Below are 19813 nucleotides of genomic sequence, written 5' to 3'. Positions count from 1 at the left end.
GGAATGGCAGCTGTTGAAGGCTTTTTAAATTGCACCCGGGTTGATGGGTGATTGTCAGGAGGGCACGGCCGGAGGATTTTTCAAAAGATCGAGAGAGAGAGAGACTGAGGAGACGAGGGATAGAGGAGAAGGAAAGAGGAGGTGGAAGGATGGCATGATCTCCCACTGAAGGACACTGACCCTGAACCCAAGGTCTGTGGTCTTGCAGAGTCTCAAAATCGGGAATTATCAGTAAGGGGGAAAAACCCAGAAGCCATTGAGAAACCGGAAGAGTTAGTTGGGTGTGGTGGGGGAGGAGTTGACTTTAATGTGGGGAATAAATATATAAAAATAATAATCATCATCGCTGTTCAGCGGTTTCATGATTTCATATTTCCCGAGTTTGTTTACATACAGTTAATAATATCACTCTCTGCACGCTGAGCAGTTGTCAGAAATACAAATGGTAGTGTCAGACTTGTGGACCATTCTCCTTCTCCCAGCAGTTACAGGCAGTCTTTGTGTCATCAAATTGTGTCATTCATATTAATTACAATAGCTGATAAGCGCTGCTCGGAGTCGTCAAATAAGCTTTGCTGAGACCGTCCCACGCAGACAATGATCGTTGGAGCGGAGTTACGTTTCAAGGCATTTACACCATTTTTGGCCTATTTTTGAGGAAACAAAGAGTACTATTGTCTTAGTTTAGGCTTCACCGGTTTTAATATCTCTCTCGCTCTCGTTCTGCCTTTGGTGGTGCTGCTGTGCAACAGATGGGATTTTTAAGGAGGTCGTCAAGTGTTTATTTCCCTGGTCGATACATGTGCTACTTTCATTATATGTAGATATTAAAGACAAACTAGGATCTGCGAGGTGCCGTCAAGCCGCAGCTGGATTGGTATTGTGTTAAGACATTAGGCTAACCTGGTGTTGTGATTCTGCTTAATGTGTTGCTTCCAATGTGACCTTCTGGATCCTGTTTTGTTATTTTTCAGTTTTAGGTGGTGAGGTGTTTATACATTATTTTAAAATTGTTTTATTTACCTTTATTTAACCAGGAAAAAGCCCATTGATACCCAGAGTCTTATTTTCAAGGAAGACCTGGCTAAGAAGCCAGCAATAATCAATACATTACATAATTAAAACATACAACAATACAATACAACAACATGATCCAGCCTAAGAAAAGCATTTACACTCCTCTGTAACAGAGTCTCCCATCAATATATTAAATTCATTCAGTGGCACACAGTTGAAGCATGGATTGTAGATTCTTCCATGCGTCTGGTGCACAAGAGGGAGAAGGCAGTCTTGCCTCATACTGTGAATGTCCTGGGGACTTTAAGTAGCAACCACCTAGCATGGTAACCGATGGTGGTGAAGGAGACCAGACTACAGAAGTAAAGAGGGAGTTTACCCAAAAGAGCTTTGTAGATGAACACATACAAATGTATCTTTCTGCGCATGTAAAGTGAGGTCCAACCTACCATTTGGTACAATGTGCAATGGTGAGCTACTCAAAATAATATATCCCTTTCAGTTTGGTACTGATAGGCATACCACACTGCTTGCCACAGAAGCAAAGCAGGGTTGGTCCTGGTTGGTCCTAGTCGGTCCCTGGATGGGAGACCAGATGCTGCTGGAGATAGTGTTGGAGGGCCAGTAGGAGGCTCTCTTTCCTCTGGTCTGAAATGTAAAAAAATCACAATGCCCCAGGGCAGTACCCTGTGTAGGGTGCCATCTTTCGGGTGGGTCATTCAATGGGTGTCCTGACTCTCTGTGGTCACTAAAAGATCCCATGGGAGTAGGGGTGTTAACCCTGGTGTTCCAGTTAAATTCCCAATCTGGCCCTCATACCATCATGGCCCCCTTATCATCCCCAGCTTCCAATTGGCTCATTCATCCCCCCTCCTTTCCCCTGTAACTATTCCCCAGGTCGTTGCTGTAAATGAGAATGTGTTCAGTCAACATACCTGGTAAAATAAGGGTTAAATAAAGATTGTGTCAATACTATGTCACACTATAATTTCAACCCTGATCTGTCTGGAATTTAAATCGCATTGAACTACATTTCTGACACTGTTGAATTAAACAGTGTGCCATACATCATTAAATTAAGTCAGTCAACCATATATTCTGAAATACATTGTGTTATTTTATTTGGACAGCCATTGTAGCAAATTCAGTCGACTTGTTGTTCTAGTATGATCCTGGAGGGGTTTTACTCAATGATATTCAGTAGTGGCATTGCATATGGTGAAAACTGATAACCGTTCTGTTGCAGAAAGGAAACATTTTGCGACAGTGGATGAGAGTCATGTCAGACTGGCACACAGAGGCGTCATGCCCATAGGGGGCGCAGGGGCACGTGCAACCTCAGATTTCTCTGTAATACAACCAACCACCTAACAATTTTATGAAGTTGGCTTTAGCTAGCCCAGATAGGTTCCCAATCTTCCAACCTCAGAACTACAGTGCCTTCAGAAAGTATTTACACTCCATGACTTTTTCCACATTTTGTTGTATTACAGCCTGAATTTAAAATGGATTAAATTGAGATTGTTGTCACTGGCCTACAGTCAATACTCCATAATGTCAAAGTGGAATTACAGTATGTTTTTCGAAATGTTTACAAATTCATTCAAAATGAAAAGGCGAAATGTCTTGAGTCAATAAGTATTCAACCCCTTTGTTATGGCAAGCCTAAATACGTTCAGGAGTACAAATGTGTTTAACAAGTCACATAATACATTGCATGGACTCACTCTGTGTGCAATAATAGTGTTTAACATGATTTTGAATGACTACCTCATCTTTGTACCCCACACATACAATTATCTGTAAGGTCCCTCAGTCGATTCAACCACAAAGACCAGGGAGGTTTTCCAATGCCTCGCAGAGAAGGGCACCTATTGGTTGATGGGTAAAAATGTTAAAAGCAGACATTTAATGTCCCTTTGAGCATGGTGAAGTTATTAATTAGACATTGGATGCTGTATCAATACACCCAGTCACTACAAAGATACAGGTGCTATGGGTATACTTGTAATCGTTAAGGACTGGAGAGTTTTTCAGGATAAAAACAATTACGGAATGGAGCTAAGCACAGGAAAAATCCTAGAGGAAAACCTGGTTCAGAATGATTTCCACCAGACACTGGGAGATGAATTCCCCTTTTGACATGAAAATAACCTAAAACACGAGGCCACATCTACACTGGAGTTGCTTACCCATAAGACAGTGAATGTTCCTGAGTGGCTGAGTTACATTTTTAACTAAAATCTATGGCAAGACCTTCAATAATTTTGAAAAGAATAGTGGGCAAATGTTGCACTTTCCAGGTGTGGTAAGCTCTTAGAGACTTACCCAGAAAGACTTACAGCTGTAATCACTGCCAAAGGTGCTTCTACAAAGTATATGAATAGTTATGTAAAATGAGATAATTCTGTATATCATTTTCAATAGATTTTCAAGCATTTCTGAAAACTTGCTTTCACTTTGTCTATTGTGTTTAAATGGGTGAAAAAAAACATATTTAATTAATTTTGCATTCATGCTGTAACACAACAAAATGTGGAATAAGTCAAGGGGAATTAATACTTTCTGAAGCCACTGTAGCTCCCAAGAAGTCCTTTCTGGCTATCAAATAAAATCTAATTGTATTTGTCACATGCACCAAATACAACAGGTGTACCTTACAGTGAAATGCTTACTTACAAGCCCTCAACCAACAATGCAGTTCCAAAAAAAATGTATAAAAAAAAATGAAATATAACGCATAATTAAGGAGCAACAATAAAATAGCAATAGCGACGCTATATACAGGAGGTTCCGGTACAGAGTCAATGTGCGTGGGCACCGGTTAGTCGAGGTAATTGAGGTAATATGTACATGTAGGTAGAGATAAAGTGACTATTTTTGGATAATAAACAGAGAGTAGCAGAAGTGTAAAAATGGTGGGTGGGGTGGAGACAATGCAAATATTCCGGGTAGCCATTTGATTAGCTGTTCAAGAGTCTTATGGCTTGGGGGTAGAAGCTGTTAAGAAGCCTTTTTGACCTAGACTTGGCGCTCTGGTACCGCTTGGCGTGCGGTAGCAGAGAGAACAGTCTGTGACTAGGGTGGCTGGAGTCCTTGGGAATTTTTTGGGCCTTCCTCTGACACCACCTGGTATAGAGGTCCTGGATGGCAGGAAGCTTGGCCCCAGTGATGTACTGGGCCGTACGCACTACCCTCTGTAGTGCCTTCTGGTTGGAGGCCCAGCAGTTGCCATACCAGGTGGTGTTGCAACCAGTCAGGTTGCTCTTGATGGTGCAGCTGTAGAACTTTTTGAGGATCTGAGGATCTCAGCCTGCCGTCAGGAGCCATCTGGCCATTCCCGAGAACCACATACTGGATTTTTAACAAGATTGTTAGCATTAGGAAAAAATACAATTCCTTGCCCAGACCTAGCTCAATATCTAGGAGTAGGGTAAGAACAAACTACAGTGTCCTTAAAGTGATCATTAGATTTGCTACCTTTCATACTGAATACGTTTGTAGGGGCAACAGTTTTGATTACATTCATAATTTATCACTCCCACGTGCCATTAGAGAGCCAACGATGTGGTGCTACCTTTTGGTAGCATTTCTGACAATGGTAATATTTTTTCAGCTGAATCTCAGAGTTCTAAAACCGGGACCAGCAATTTGGTTGCTGCGCAACAGCAGCAGCTAGCTAGTAGCAAGCTAGCAGCTGTAGCTAGCTAGCTAACACCAGTTGGATGAAACACTAGCTACAAGCAAAGGAAGTTAGCTAGCTAGGTATATTTGGCTATGGAAGGTTGTCATATTGCTGAAGTCATCTGTGTAAACTATATCAGAGCACAAAACACATAATCTAGCAAACATCCTTGGCTGCTATATAACCAGTTAGCTAGCCAACTAGCCAGTAGCTACAAGCCTACGAGACTGTAACATAGCTGTACAGATCGAAGACCACAATTCAATGTTGACAATATATCCTAGCTAGCTACATTTTTCCATAAAGCATAGCTAGCTTTGGGAAACTGCCACACTGCTAACTTATAATACATGAAATAGGCATTGCTTCTCTAGCTACTCTGACATTATACAGACAAACTGGCTAGCTAGCTACATGTGCAGCCACAATTGCTAGGTAGCCTACATTTCCTAAACCAAGACCAGCTTCTCACAACACAAACTGTAGCTGATAAAACAAATTGTCTTGCTAGCTATGTTGAATGTAAACCCGGCCAATGCACATGCAAGTACTTCATCGCCTGTGCATTGCAGTGAGTGTACAAATGCTAGTAGCTAATTATCTTGATCGACACACGAGACAAACACGTGTATGAATTCGGTACACTCCCCTCTCTGTCAAAGCACATTTCCTCATGCCATTTTAATGTGTCAAGTTACTTTTCAGTGTGTTCCCAAAAATCTGAACCCAGTAAAATACTTATTTTCCAGACATTGAAGTTTTTAAACTTTTTTTATGTACTGTATTGTACTGCTGTGCTCTACTCAGGGACTTTCAGACATTTCACAATTTTGCTGTAGCTCTGAAGTAGTGATGGGAGAAAAAACAGATACAGTTACATATCGGGATATTATGTTTGATGATATATCGTATTGTATCATTTGGACAATATCGCAATATTATTTTTGTGCTAGTTTACTGTACCTGCACTAAAGCTGCATTATTTTCCTTTCATAGCTTGTTCTCCATCTTTAAAAAAAATTAGAAGCCAATTAGTTTTCAGCACTTTTATTTCCATGAATGATCAAAACTCGTTTTCTCATGGCTCTCTCTTGTCCCTCTGCAGCAGACATATGGCGAACATAGAATCGCATTAAAATCACACTATCAAATTGCAATACATATAGAATTGTGAGAATTGTAATACATATCGTATCAGCACTTAAGTATCGTGATATTCTTATCGTGAGGTCCCTGGTAATTTCCAGCCCTCCAGCTATTTATTTTTTACATTTAAATTGTTTTGTCATTTGGCAGACACTCTTATTCAGAGCGGATTACAGTTAGCTCATTCATCTTAAAATAGCTAGGTGAGATTCAAGAGCTTGAAAATGAGTTGACAAGTTGAATCAGGTGTTCTAGCTCTGGAATAAATCAATTACATGGAATGGGGACCAGACCAAATCTTAACCAAGCATGGACGTCTAAGTTTGGGCTAAATCAAGGCCAGTGTGAATCAGACCAAATCTGAACCGAACATAGACGTCTATGAATGGTTCAGAATTGGTCCGAAGCAGACAAAAATCAACATCCGTGGACGAGATTCCCTAAAAACACACCACTTCGATACAGCTAGGACTTTTTCATAGCAGGTTATGAGATTTAATATATCAGGTTTTCCAGCACACAGCTTTTACCTACTACAGTAGCTATGGCTATTGTACTTCAAACAATGTGCATGCATGTTGCTTAGGGTTCAATCCTTCTCAAACAGCCTAATTCATACTCTACAGAGAAATAATGGACTTTACAGTGTCCTGCTATTAAAATAATGTATGTGTGTATACAGTTGAAGTTGGAAGTTTACATGCACTCGTTTTTCAACCACTCCACAAATTTCTTGTCAACAAACTATAGTTTTGGCAAGTCGGTTAGGACATCTACTTTGTGCATGACACAAGTCATTTTTCCAACAATTGTTTACAGACAGATTATTTCACTTATAATTTGCTGTATCACAATTCTAGTGGGTCAGAAGTTTACATACACTGAGTTGACTGTGCCTTTAAACAGCTTGGAAAATTCCAGAAATAATTTCATGGCTTTAGAAGCTTCTGATCGCATGGCTTTAGAAGCTTGGTCGCAAATGGGTCTTCTAAATGGACAATGACCCCAAGTATACTTCCAAAGTTGTGGCAAAATGGCTTAAGGACAATAAAGTCAATGTATTGGAGTGGCCATCACAAAGCCCTGACTTCAATCCCATAGAAAATGTGTGGGCAGAACTGAAAACGTGTGTGCGAGCAAGGAGGCCTACAAACCTGACTCAGTTACACCAGCTCTGTCAGGAGTAATGGGACAAAATTCACCCAACTTATTGTGGGAAGCTTGTGGAAGGCTACCCGAAACATTTGACCAAAGTTAAACAATTTAAAGGCAATGCTACCAAATACTAATTGAGTGTATGTAATCTTCTGACCCACTGGGAATGTGATGAAAGAAATAAAAGCTGAAATAAATATTCTCTCTACTATTATTCTGACATTTCACATCCTTAAAATAAAGTGGTGATCCTAACTGACGTAAGACAGTGAATTTTTACTCTGATTAAATGTCAGTAATTGTGAAAAACTGAGTTTAAATGTTTTTGGCTAAGGTGTATGTAAACTTCCGACTTCAACTGTATATATAGAGATAGGGTGTTAATATTTTTTAGATATACTGTAGGCCTATTGTAAATGTGTGGTATTCTAACTTCACAAAATTTATTGCCAAAATAAATACAAATACACATAACTTTAAGCTACATATTCATTTGACAGAGGTAGTGAACTGCCCATTGATCAGCACAGCAATTGATAAAGCAGGACTATGTTCGCAAAACAAGTGTTTCTGAGTTTGTGTCAATATTACACAGGTAACCTAACGGTTAAAGAAATCAGGGATGCAGACAGGCTTTATAGACCTCCAACACACCACCACATGTTGTTATGGTGGGCACCTACTGAACCAAAAAATATGTTATGAAATATATGACCCCCCCGGACCACCCTCCAACCATCCTCACATACTATGTGCCCCCTCAGATCTTTTGGGGTGCATGATGCCCCTGCTGGCACAGGTCTATTTCAAGGGAAGATACCTCTCTCACAGCTGCCAGACTCCATTTTGTGGGGCTCGTGAAATTGAAGATTGATTTTTGCTGTGTCGCCGCCGCTGCCGTGCACGCCCTCGTAGCATATCAGCACACAGGAAACAGATTTATTTCAACCCTATTTGTGTCTCAAAGCAGGCACCCTGCAGGGTCCTGATAGTGCCTTGGAGGCCCCATTCATGCCCAATTATTAGTTATAAATCATAGACGGAGTCAGGACCCGATGGTTGGCCCTCTCACTGCCTGCTGATCACAGGGGTGCTACAATTAATCTTGAGCGACATTCCTTGTTGTCATGGCGCCACCAGTCCCAAAGATAGGATCTGTTTTTGAAGAAATGATCAAACCTGTTGATTCAGTCAAGCCTTTTCCTCCAACCCCTCCCCTATCCTATCACCTCCCTGTTTCTGCAATCCAACTGGTGCCACTGTATGTAGTGTGCCTCCACTGGCGAATGCTTACTGACCTTTCGCAGACAGCAGCTAGTCATCAGTCAAATTAGAGAGCATCTATTATCAACAGTAGGGGAGAGCAGATGGTTGGGTTGTTTCAAAATGGGCCTTTCAAGCATTTAAGCAAAAAGTAGCATTTTGGCTTGACTGATTTCCAAGAAGCAATTTGTATAAATGTATGTATGCATATGTATCAATAATTAAGTGTATTTTCAATTACTCACTGAAACATTGACTATATCGATGGTTTCTTTTGAAGACGTGATGGGGTTTTTGTCCTGGCATTTCTTGGGACATCTTGTGAATCTTTGACTGATTAGGGGAACTATTGGACCTTTGATGTTGCAAGAATATGGTGTATTGCACTGAAATGTTCTGACAGCAGAGGCAATTCCATTGCCTCATTTGTAAAAGCGATACCTCTGTTGGCTGGCTGAAAAAATTTGTCAACTGATATAAAAAAATATACAATAATTTAAAACCAAGCCCCAATTCCTTCAAGCATTTCCCCAGTACAGCGGATGTGTATATGCAGTAGTGTTATATATTAAATTACATTTCTCCTCAACGTCATCAATTCCAACTCTCGCCACTTCGACAGTAGCCACAGTACTTTTAGCCTTCATTAACTCTGCAATCATACGCTCCAGACAAAATCTATTGCGTTGGCAACGGTGCAAAACCCCTACTTTATCTCTCTACTGAAAAGAAAGGGGGAACGCATCATACAAATATCCTGTTTATCAGAAGTAGAACTCATTTTGTTTCTCTGACCGCAAGTGAACCGCAGATTCATCTAGGAGACCTTGAGTACCAGTAAATGCACACAATCTTGCAATGCTCCCGAGCCACAATCTCTGACCTTTTGATTTTAATTAAGCAGCCACTAAAATAAAATTGTGAAATAGATGGGAGATAATCCACATCGGAGCAGTGATTGAATATTGCCGTGGGAAGTTTTTAGCATGGCGGAATTAGGAGGCGTAAGTGCAGACACATATGCCTTCCAAGTGTAATCTGCTCGTAATAAATTATTTGCCCTTTACTCTGTACAAAGCAATGAACACAAGTGTTGGATTTAGTTGGAACTCAATTCTCACTGCTGAGGTTCAGTACGATTCACAATGTGTTTTGTTGATTATGATTGAGAAGTCGTGTAAGTTCACATGTATACATTGAGTCATGAGACAACATTTCATTCTACCTAACCAAGTTTCATATTCCCATTTGTACAATAGAGTTTGAATTATTTGTAATCAAATGTGTCTTGTCTTTTGTCTTGCAGCTCTTGAATCATTGGGACAGTTGCTTGGGTGCTGAAAGGTAGGCTTTTGTGTTTTGTCACGTTTGTGTGGAAGTGATCTCAGATGCAATTTGTGATGGACAAAAATGGTGTGAGTGAGTGAGTGAGGACTGGACAGCACCTCTATGTGTGTGTGTGTGTGTGTGTGTGTGTGTGTGTGTTTGTGTGTGTGTGTGTGTGTGTGTGTGTGTGTGTGCGCGTGTGTGCGCGTGTGTGTGTGCGTGTGTGCGTGTGTGTGTCTGTGTGTGTGTATATGACATCACATGCTGTGCTCCAGTGAAAGTAACACTGTTGTATGTTGGTTGGACACATTTTCAACCTCCATCATATCCCAGCAGTTATGTTATTTTTTTTACAATAGAGGCATATTGTGCTATTTTACAGTAGCTGCATTTATTTCTTCACTTGAATTGTCTGTGGACTGCATTTGTGCTGGCACAGGCATAATGGAAATCTTAGAGGGTAGAGAGTGAGAGAAAGAAACAGAAAAATAGAGAGAGAAAGCCCACTGCTCTTTTTTCAATTCTGTTTAATTGTCATTGTGCAAGAGATCAGCATGCCGCTTTAGCAGTCGCTGAGTTCTGCCCAGCCAATAAGAACTTGCGCTCAGCCGCGTCTGACAGTGATAAATGGCGCTGCGGCCGTCTCCCTCGCCCATCGTCCCTGTTAGCAGCTGAGCAATGCATTGTGGGAACGCGCAGAAGACTGGCACGGCTGCGGAATGGGCCTTCGGCCCTTTCATTAATAACATGGATGCACTTAATGACACGTGTGTGAGGGTGCTTTTGTTTGTGTGTATGTGTGTATTAACTTTACACAAATTGAGGGAACCTGTGGCCATAAGTATTTGGCCTTTGAATGTGCCAGTTCATTTTTGACTACTGCTACACCGCAATATTGCGTTGTTTGGTTTCAGATGGTGAATTTTATGTTATTTTTTTTATGAAAACCCTCTTTAAATATGACATTCTGTCAGTCAGACAATCCATGAATTATTGTTTTTTTGTTGATGTCGAATGGTAGTCAAACACCTTACTGTGGTGATTAACCCACTGAGCTGAGGAGTCCATTGAACCTCTGTGAAAGATTCAACAGTAACATTAGAACCGGTGCTTCAGTGAGAATTAAAGTTATTAGCCGCAAAAAAAGTGTTGCCATTTTACTGTTGAATATCAGCCCATAGCCTTGCTTTTATTGATCTTACAGAATTCTCTCTTCAAAATGATATCCAAGATATATCTCATTTTAGGATATTAAGACAATTCATACAGACAGTTTTATAAGTCATTATTACACGTAGAATAACAACAACTCTTTACATCAAGGTTCACTTAAGATAAATTATTTTACATTTTAGCAGACACTCTTATCCAGAGCGACTTACAGTAGTGAGTCAAATCAAATCAAATCAAATGTATTTATATAGCCCTTCGTACATCAGCTGAAATCTCAAAGTGCTGTACAGAAACCCAGCCTAAAACCCCAAACAGCAAGCAATGCATGTGAAAGAAGCACGGTGGCTGGGAAAAACTCCCTAGGAAAAACTCCTGAGAAAGGCCAAAAACCTAGGAAGAAACCTAGAGAGGAACCAGGCTATGAGGGGTGGCCAGTCCTCTTCTGGCTGTGCCGGGTGGATATTATAACAGAACATGGTCAAGATGTTAAAATGTTCGTAAATGACCAGCATGGTCAAATAATAATAATCATAGTAATTGTCGAGGGTGCAACAAGCACGTCCGGTGAACAGGTCAGGGTTCCGTAGCCGCAGGCAGAACAGTTGAAACTGGAGCAGCAGCATGGCCAGGTGGACTGGGGACAGCAAGGAGTCATCATGCCAGGTAGTCCTGAGGCATGGTCCTAGGGCTCAGGTCCTCCGAGAGAAAGAAAGAAAGAGAGAAAGAGAGAATTAGAGAGAGCATATTTACATTCACACAGGACACCGGATAAGACAAGAGAATACTCCAGATGTAACAGACTGACCCTAGCCCCCCGACACATAAACTACTGCAGCATAAATACTGGAGGCTGAGACAGGAGGGATCAGAAGACACTGTGGCCCCATCCGATGATACCCCCGGACAGGGCCAAACAGGCAGGATATAACCCCACCCACTTTGCCAAAGCACAGCCCCCACACCACTAGAGGGATATCTACAACCACCAACTTACCGTCCGTACATTTTCGTACTTTTAAGTACAGGTCCCTCAATGGGTATCAAGCATTGCAAGCGTCATGCTCTACTAACTGAACCACACAGAACCTAAAGTGTTAATAAGCATTAAAAATGTTACTCTTTGCAAAATGTTCAATTGTGTCATTTTACTGAAATGGAACATATATCTCGGGAAACTGTATAGGCTAAGTAAGGTATTGAACTCCCTTAACCTATTTACAGTTGAATTCAGAAGTTTACATACACTTAGGTTGGAGTCATTAAAACTCGTTTTTCAACCAATCCACAAATTTCTTGTTAACAAACTATAGTTTTGGCAAGTCGGTTAGGACATCTACTTTGTGCATGACACAAGTCATTTTTCCCAACAATTGTTTACAGACAAATTATTTCACTGTATCAAAATTCCAGTGGGTCAGAAGTTTACATACACTAAGTTGACTGTGCCTTTAAACAGCTTGGAAAATTCCAGAAAATGATTTCATGGCTTTAGAAGCTTCTGATAGGCTAATTGACATCATTTGAGTCAATTGGAGGTGTACCTGTGGATGTATTTCAAAGCCTACCTTCAAACTCAGTGCCTCTTTGCTTGACATCATGGGAAAATCAAAAGAAATAAGCCAAAACCTCGGAAAAAAATGGTAGACCTCCACAAGTCTGGCTCATCCTTGGGAGCAATTTCCAAACGCCTGAAGGTACCACGTTCATCTGTACAAGCAAATGTACCCAAGTATAAACACCATGGGACCACGCAGCTGTCCTACCGCTCAGGAAGGAGACGCATTCTGTCTCCTAGAGATGATTTAGATGATTTACGTCATTTAGCAGACGCTCTTATCCAGAGCAACTTACAAATTGGTGCATTCACCTTATGATATCCAGTGGAACAACCACTTTACAATAGTACATCTATATCTTTTTTTTTGCAACCTTTTGATTGCTAGCCCAACGCTCTATCCACAAGGCTACCCTGCCACCCCAGGCTACCCTGCCACCCCAGATGAACATACTTTAGTGTGAAAAGTGCAAATCAATCTCAGAACAACAGCAAAGGACCTTGTGAAGATGCTGGAGGAAACAGGTACAAAATTATCTATATCCACAGTAAAACAAGTCCTATATCGACATAACCTGAAAGGCTGCTCAGCGAGGAAGAAGCCACTGCTCCAAAACCGCCATAAAAAAGCCAGACTGCGGTTTGCAACTGCACATGGGGACAAAGATCGTACTTTTTGGAGAAATGTCCTCTGGTCTGATGAAACAGAAATAGAACTGTTTGGCCATAATGACCATTGTTATGTTTGGAGGAAAAAGGGGGAGGCTTGCAAGCCGAAGAACACCATCACAACCGTGAATCACGGGGGTGGCAGCATCATGTTGTGGGGGTGCTTTGCTTCAGGAGGGACTGGTGCCCTTCACAAAATAGATGGCATCATGTGGAGGGACAATTATGTGGATATATTGAAGCAACATCTCAAGACATCAGTCAGGAAGTTAAAACTTGGTCACAAATGTGTCTTCCAAATGGACAATGACCCCAAGCATACTTCCAAAGTTGTGGCAAAATGGCTTAAGGACAACAAAGTCAAGGTATTGGAGTGCCCATCCCAAAGCCCTGACCTCAATCCCAAAGAAATTTGGGGGCAGAACTGGAAAAGCGTGTGCGAGCAAGGAGGCCTACAAACCTGACTCAGTTACACCAGCTCTGTCAGGAGGAATGGGGCAAAATTCACCCAACTTATTGTGGGAAGCTTGTGGAAGGCTACCCAAAACGTTTGACCCAAGTTAAACAATTTAAAGGCAATGCTACAAATACTAATTGAGTGTATGTAAACTTCTGACCCAGTGGGAATGTGATGAAAGAAATAAAAGCTGAAATAAATCATCGCTCTACCGTTATTCTGACATTTCACATTCTTAAAATAAAGTGGTGATCCTAACTGACCTAAGACAGGGAATCTTTACTCTGATTAAATGTCAGGAATTGTGAAAAACTGAGTTTAAATGTTTTTGGCTAAGGTGTATGTAAACTTCCGACTTTAACTGTATATTCTTCCTCTGTGTGGTACTATCTTGCTGTAGTGAGAAGATGTTGAAACAGGCTGAGGTAGTCGAGGCATAATTAGTAATCTGCCGTGGACACGTCAGCTCATGTTAGTGTTTCACTTTTAATTCCTTTTGTCTGTTCTCCGCCGCTAGCCTTTCCCCTCGTTTCGTGCAGCCGTGTGTGTGTGTGTGTGTGTGTGTGTCTGTGTGTGTGTGTGTATTTGTGTGAGTTTCCTCTATGCACCTGTTTACCATTCCCTTTTCTGCTTTGGCCTCCTGCTTTTTGTCCTTCCTCTATTTTGGATTTATAAAATGGAGGAAATGTTGAATCAGGTTGGAGACTCATTCATCGCAGTAATGTGTGGACCAGACGGCGGGCTAGTCAGCCGTGCGTGTGTGTATGAAAGAGTTGGTGTAGCTGTGTCAGTCTGTATTGTGAATATAATACTCTTGATAAATACTGTATGTGCCTGATTGTGTGATATAAAACTTGCGTATGGGAGTGTGTGTATCATGTGTGTCATCCAATGGTGTGTCCACATGTGTTCATGTCAGTTTGTGTGCATGCCTTGGGAGGAATGTGTGTATGTGTATGCAAATACTGTGTGTGTGTGTGTGTGTGTGTGTGTGTGTGTGTGTGTGTGTGTGTGTGTGTGTGTGTGTGTGTGTGTGTGTGTGTGTGTGTGTGTGTGTGTGTGTGAGTACACATGTGTATGTACTGTGTGCGTTGTGTGTGTGTGTGTGTTGTGTATGTGTGTAGATGTGCGTCTCAGGCAGGGGCGATGTGATATGAAGGCAGATGAAAGGTGCTTTGAGGGAAACCCATAACACTCCCTCTCTCTCCCTCTCTCACCATTCTCTCTCTCTGTCCATTCTCTCCCAGTCCACATCTCTCTCTATCTATCTCACTCACCCTCACTCCCTCCCTCCCTCCCCATCTCTCTCTCCATTCTCTCTCTCTCTGTCCATCCTCTCCCCCATCCACATCGCTCTCCACAATTCTCTCTGTCTCTCTCTCCCCCTCTCTCTCCCCCTCTCTCTCTCCCTCTCTCTCTCTATCACTCTATGGCTCGCCTCAGTGCCAGTGTTGGCTGAACTCTCACTTTCCCCAGATGCGCGGTTGGCAGGGCTGTACTGAAGGACGACACATCGGGCATGTGAATTAGTCTGGAAGAGGGAGGGGAGACATCCCTAGAAATCAGGGATCGCTCTGCCCATGGATTAAAGGCTACATTAGGTACATGTGACACATCAGTCAGTGTATAATGCAATATCACACACCATATGGGTTGTTATTGAGTTATTACATACTTATTCATGTGTTATTACATGCTTATTGATGTGTAATAACATATTAATAAACACTTTGAGGTGTTATTAGCTCAGGTATGTCTTTAGAGATGGGACTCGTATTAATAGTATAATGTGCCTGAGATGATTGAATGGTAATAAAACTTGCAAAGTTTAACAGTTTTGAATCCATTCATTTTAATTTGTGTTAGTTTCTGTATTTATTTCATCTTTATCAATCCAGTGAAGCATCTTTGTGATCAAGTCAATGGTAACAGCCTTTGTAAAGGGTACCTAATTTTGTTAAAACTTTGTAAAGTTTTACCAAATCCACCTTGGCACGATACCATCCCTTTTCTGTTGGTTCTCTTCTGTCACACTACTCTACTCTAAGATGGAAGCACAACTTAGTCCAACTGAGCAGTGGGGTTCAGGTGTGACTTGCAGTATGGGTTGCTGCCGGCGGCCATTTTAGCTAATACTATCTCAGCTGTAACACATGGCTGACGGATGATAGCTGTTGTTCCTTTTTCTGTTTGTCACGCTATGTCGGCCCAATAGAGCAGCGACACGGGGCTATGGACACATATTGCACTGTATATGGTGTTGCTGTGTTGTAATGTTGTTTTTTAATCCACTTCTGCACAAATGTAATGTGAACATTGTTATAGTATAGGCTTATGCCCATACTGCTGCACCGACAAGGGTTGTGTAACAGCATTGAGAGAAGCACACTTGTGAAATTACATAACTCAGTTTCTGGGTTAGGGTTTCTATGTATTAGCAGTTGTGGGCCCATTACAGTCCTCGACAACAGACACAGCAATGTCCTCATCTCCCTTAGGGCATGTACGTTAGGTCACTTCATTATGCTGTTGAGCCCCTATCATTGCTGTTCACTCACACTCATAGATACACAGAAAGAAACAGAGAGAGAGAGAGAGAGAAAGAGAGAGACAAACAGACAAATGGATATACAGATAAATAGTTTGTGTAAATATAACTATAAAAAAGTGTGTACTCTGTAGAAATGCCAGTGTCTGAGATGAACTATCATTTGGGTCATGATCATTAACAAACTAACTTGAAACACAAATCCGTTTGTGCATTTTTATTTGACTATTGTCTCCATTCCAGTCTTGCTCTTACTTGTAATTTCAAAACTACTCCTCTCAATGGACCCAAAGCTATTTAACCAAATCAATGAAGCATGAATTAATTCACCTTTTTTAAATGGAATTCTCACAGATTGAATGTTGAATACACTCTTCCTCCATGTTAGACTCTGCGTTTTCATCCCAAATGGAACCCTGTTTCCTATAGGGCACTTCTTTTGACCAGTCAAAAGTAGGGCACTATGTAGGGAAAAAAGTCCCATTTAGGACACGGTCTGCATATCTCAAATGTGCCCGACTCCCTCAAACCAGAGCAGAATTGTCTAATTGTAATTCACTGGCCATTGTTTGGAGAGGTTGTGTGGCTTGTTTGCTATTGATTTATACTTTACTGTGCACAAATCAGAGCAATTGTTTCGAAGTATGCAGGGAAATCAATACCCCTAGCTTAGGGCTGGTCTTTACTGCATGCCTCTCAATGGCTCCAATTTATGTTTTAATTATGATGATCTACTCAGAAGTTTGAAGCTCGTCATCGGTTCTCCGACTTTACCTCGTAATTAGCCTTAACATGGCTGGGTGTTACGTGCTGTACTTCATGTTGTCACGAACTGCATGTGGATTCGTTTGACTTATTGGCACTAATCACACCTCTGTAAGTCTCAAGAGTAGCATCTTGTTTATTGGATGGTTTATGATTGGAGAGGATTTATGCTAGACTGTTAATTTGTAATGAAATACTGTTGGGATCAGTGAAGTCTCATTCTTGGAAGAGTGTCTGGTCCGGTCCCATATTCATACTTTGAAACACTTTCTGAATAAGGGCCCTGATTGTGGGTTGGACAACAATGGAGCAACCTTCTTTCAACTGAATTTGAGGAAAGCGTTTGACTGTCAGTGCTTAACAAGTAAGAGCTAGGGTATTTATACAGCAATGGGATGGCGTCATCCAACATCCAACTCTGTTCACGTGAACGACTCTTTATGGTCCACCTGTCAATCATCAAAGGAGCTTATCAATATAGTAGGAAAACAACCATATAACTGTCATCTCCATCTTCACCTCCATCTCATTGGACAAGGTGGCTCCGAGACAGATTGTATGTCCCCTCTATCTTTATTCGAGATAGCTTATGCCATTAGGAGTGATTGCCCAACTCACTACTCTGCTGTGGATGTGGCTGCTGCTGGTTGAGCTGAAAGCAGTAAATTCTTTTGAGGCGTATAACTAAGATATATCAATAAAACTGCAGTAACTCTTACTCCTGCTTCTCACGGTGGTGTGTGTGTGTGTGTGTGTGTGTGTGTGTGTGTGTGTGTGTGTGTGTGTGTGTGTGTGTGTGTGTGTGTGTGTGTGTGTGTGTGTGTGTGTGTGTGGATGGTGGTGGTTTGGTGGGTGATTCGGTGTGTGTGTATTTGAAGGTAGCAGCTACTCTTCATGGTGTCCAGCAAAAATGAAGGTAGTAATATACATCATAATACAATATTTAAACATTAAAATACATTTTACAACAGATTTCACAATACATTAAGTGTGTGTCCTCTGGCCACTACTCTACTACAACACACAATGCAGGTGTATGTATGTGTGTAGTGTGTATGTTATTTGTGTTTGTACCTGTGTGTGTGTGACTCTTCACAGTCCTCGCTGTTCCATATGGAGTATTTGTATCTGTTTTTTAAATCAGATTTTACTGCTTGTGGGAGTTACTTGATGTGGAATAGAGTTCAATGTCGTCATGGCTCTATGTAGTACTGTGCACCTCCCATAGTCTGTTCTGGACTTGGGGACTGTGAAGAGACCTCTGGTGGCAAGTCTTGTGGGGTATGCATGGGTGTCTGAGCTGTGTGCTAGTAGTTTAAAAACAGACAGCTCGGTGCATTCAACATGTCAATACCTCTCACAAATACAAGTAGTGATGAAGTCAATATCTTCTCTACTTTGAGCAAGGAGAGACTGACATGCATACTATTAATGTTTGCTGTACGTGTACATTTAATGGTCAGCCGTGCTGCCCTGTTCTGGGCCAGTTGTACATTTCCCATGTCCCTCTTTGTGGCACCTGACCATGCGACTGGGCAGTAGCCTAGGTGCAACAAAACTATGGCCTGTAGGTCCAGCCTTGTTGATATTGTTGTTAAGATGGAAGAGCAGTGCTTTATTATGGACAGACCTCTTCCCATCTTAGCTACTGTTTACATTCCAGGGTTACTCCAAGCAGTTTAGTCTCCTCAACTTGCTCAATTTCCAAATTATTCATTACAATATTTAGTTGAGGTTTAGGGTTTAGTGAATGATTTGTCCAAAATACAATGCTTTTAGTTTTTTAAATATTTCAGACTAACTTATTTCTGGCCACTCATTCTGAAACTGATTTCAGCTCTTTGTTTAGTGATTTCACTCGTTATAGTAGCTGACGTGTGTAGTGTTGAGTCATCTGCGTACATAGACACACAGCATTTACTCAGAGCTAGTGGCAGGTCATTGGTAAAGATTGAAAAAAGTAAGGGGCCTAGACAGCTGCCCTGCGGAATGTCTGATTCTACTTGGATTATGTTGGAGAGGCCATTAAATAACACCTTCTGTGTTCTGTTAGACAGGTAACTCCCAATCCACAATATAGCAGGGGGTGTAAAGCCATAACATATACATTTTTCCATCAGCATAAAATGATCAATAATGTCAAAAGCCGCACTGAAGTCTAACAAAAAGCTCCCACAATCTTTTTATTATAAATTTCTCTTAGCCAATCATCCGTAATTTGTGTCAGAGCTGTTTATGTTGAGTGCCCTTCCCTGTATCTGGTCAAACACAATTTTTTCAAAAAGTTTACAAAGGGTTGGTAACAAGCTGATTGGTCAGCTATTTGAGCCAGTAAATGGTGCTTTACTATTCTTGGGGAGCGGAATTACTTTTGCTTCCCTCCAAGCCTGAGTGCACATACTTTTTTATAAGCTTAGATTGAAGAGATGGCAAATAGTAGTGGCAATATCGTCCGCTGTCATCCTCCGTAATTGTCCATCCAAGTTGTCAGACCCAGGTGGCTTGTCATTGTTGATAGACAACAACAATAAAAATCACCTCTTCCAACCTCATTTTACAGAATTCCAAATTACAATGCTTGTCGTTCATAATTTGGTCAGTTATACTTGGATGTATAGGTTTGGCGTTTGTTGCTGGCTAGGGATGCACCGAGACGACATTTTTGACCGATACCGATATCTGATATTTTCCTTGACAAAAAACTTGATACCGATACCGATAACCAATATAAAAAAATGTTGCAGCCTTTTAAGCATTCTAGTACAGTTAAATAGTGGAATCACACACACACACACACACACACACACACACACACACACACACACACACACACACACACACACACACACACACACACACACACACACACACACACACACACACTGACCTAAAATGTATTTTGTTGGCATTTAATGGCGTCAATACATTATCTACCTACGTTATATAGGTATGCGCGTCAGCTTTGACATCGGTTTTGCACATCGGTGTTAAACTCGACATCGGGCCGATAACATTGCTGGCATTTTTAGCTAATATCAGCCAATTCCGATATGC

General features: G+C 41.3%; 1 protein-coding gene across 35 annotated transcripts in view; it reads left to right on the top strand.

The window, feature by feature from the left end:
* Positions 1-19813, top strand: part of LOC115194257 (receptor-type tyrosine-protein phosphatase delta) — a 393126-nt gene that overhangs the window by 132631 nt on the left and 240682 nt on the right. For all 35 annotated transcript variants that reach the window (XM_029753824.1, XM_029753815.1, XM_029753802.1 and 32 more), the window contains exon 5: positions 9573-9610. The gene's annotated coding sequence lies outside the window, so the exon portion shown is untranslated. The remainder of the gene's footprint in view (positions 1-9572; positions 9611-19813) is intronic.

This window comes from Salmo trutta, chromosome 5 (assembly GCF_901001165.1).
Source record: "Salmo trutta chromosome 5, fSalTru1.1, whole genome shotgun sequence".
In the NCBI taxonomy this organism is placed as follows: domain Eukaryota; kingdom Metazoa; phylum Chordata; class Actinopteri; order Salmoniformes; family Salmonidae; genus Salmo; species Salmo trutta.
The sequence above is the reverse complement of the archived record's forward strand: the minus strand, read 5'-3'. Positions and strand labels throughout refer to the sequence as shown.